Source organism: Tupaia chinensis, unplaced genomic scaffold (assembly GCF_000334495.1).
Source record: "Tupaia chinensis unplaced genomic scaffold, TupChi_1.0 Scaffold143563_1, whole genome shotgun sequence".
In the NCBI taxonomy this organism is placed as follows: domain Eukaryota; kingdom Metazoa; phylum Chordata; class Mammalia; order Scandentia; family Tupaiidae; genus Tupaia; species Tupaia belangeri.
Genome location: NW_006203408.1, coordinates 1 through 2,236, shown reverse-complemented (window position 1 = coordinate 2,236; position 2,236 = coordinate 1).

Here is a 2,236-nt window from a genome sequence, read left to right as displayed (position 1 = left end):
GGATGGGTAGAAGCCTTCCCTACCAAGTCTGAGACAACTCTAGTAGTTACCAAAAGACTGCTTCAGGATTTGATCCCTAGATTCGGGTTACCTATGACAGTAGGGTCAGACAATGGGCCTGCTTTTATTGCAAGGGTCTCACACTCTATGGCAAAGACTTTAAAATTCAATTAGAAATTACCTTGTGCCTACGAGCCTCAGAGTTCTGGGCAGGTTGAGTGAATGAATCAGACCCTAAAAGAGACCCTGACCAAACTAACTAGAAACAGGCGAAGGCTGGGTACGGCTTCTCCCCTTAGCTCTCTTACGAGTTCAGTGTACCCCTCCTTATGAAGTTACATTTGGGAGGCCTCCACCTCTTCTTCCCTGGTTGTGTGAAGAAATGAAAGCTGAGATCCCTAACCTTACCCTACTTAGACTATTACAGGCTCTGGATTCTACCCAAAAGACAGTTCACTGCCGTGTCTGGGAAGCCCTGCCTATTCCCTCATCAGACACAGTCCACCCATATCAGCCAGGAGACTCAGTGTGGGTCAAGAATTATGTGACTCAGGGGCTGGCCCCCACCTGGAAGGGACCCTACACCATCATCCTCATGACTCCGACAGCCATCAAAGTCAACGGCATCTCCACCTGGCTGCACCACTCCCAGGTGAAGGCAGAACAATCAACATGGGAGGTCCAGGAGTCCCAGGGTCCCCTCAAGTTAAGACTGTTTCCTGTCTTAGTCCTTCTTTCTGTCCTAGTTGGAAATGAAGGAACGGGTTGGACTTGGGAGGTGTGGAATGGAGATGGTAAACTGTTAGACAACACTTATACGGTTGGAAAAGTCATCCCCCTTCATGTTGATGTGTGTAATCTCTATGGTTGAATCTAGTTTTCAGTATGGAGGGGCTGGATCCAGTTTTGAGTGGGCTTGTCTCTCAGGGGTGTCTCATGTGGGATGGGCTTCTGGAGAATTTTATCTTTGTCCAGGCCAGAAGAGAGACGGTTATTCTTCAAGTTCAGACTACTATTGCCCTTACTGGGGTTGTGAGTCACTTACCTTAGGAGCCCTGGGGCTAACCCACCTTGGCAACCAGGACAACCTGATCCAGATATAGAAATAAGGAGACTTCCCCCACCAGTAAAATGTCCTCTGAGGGCCTGTGACCCCCTTAAAATCACTATTTGTAATCCAGCAGATCCAAAGTGGTTTACAGGACGCACCTGGGGAATACACTCTTACACTACAGGAAGGGACCCAGGGGCATTCCTCACCATACAAAAAAGAGCCATAACCCAAGAGAGACCTTGAATAGAAGCATTAGAGAGAAATGTAATGGATCTTACCCCCAGCACTCCCGGCCAAGCTCCCTCCCACCACTCCAGCTCCAGCTGGGAACTCTCACTTGGCTAACCTGCTGTAGTTCATCACCTCCTGAACGCTTCTCAACCTGCACCGGCAGGGGATTGTGGGCTCTGTCTGCATACTACTCCTCCATACTGTGTGGCAGTGGGACAGAGGCTGCCTGTAACTAACTCCACAGGAAAATGCTCTATTAGCTTCTCTCACCTGACTCTGAGTGGTAGTCAAGGTATTGGGACCTGTTTGGTAAATCCAACCTTTAAGAATCCTACTTATTTACAGTACGGTAACCTTACTTATCTTGTTGATGTCACGGGCATTAGCGTTAGTTATCAAGCTCCAAACCTCACCTGGTGGGCGTGTACTAATGGAATAGCCCGATGCATCGCTAGCTCATGTGTGAAATTTTGTGTCCTTGTCCAGATCTTTCCCCGTGTGTCTGTATATTCTAGAGAAGCAGGAAGACAGATGTTATTCCCACCTTTAAATTGGGTTTGCCAAAAGCAATTCCCCATTCTAATACCCTTACTGGTGGGACTGGGCATTGCTGGATCAGCAGCCATGGGAACTACAGCCCTGATCCAGGGTGACCAACACCTTCAGGAGTTATCAAGGTTAATCGATACTGACCTAGGACTACTCGAAGAATCTGTGGTAAATTCCTTGGCAGAAATTGTACTACAAAATAGGAGGGGCCTTGACCTTTTATTCTTGAGACAAGGTGGCCTCTGTGTGGCCTTAGGAGAAAAGTACTGTGTATACACAAATGAACCTGGAATTATTAGAGAGAGTCTGTCCTTGGTCCAAAGACATTGACCAACGGGAACAAGAAAAAGAACAATCAAAAACATGGTATTAAAGAATGTTTGATTGGTCCTTTTGGATGAC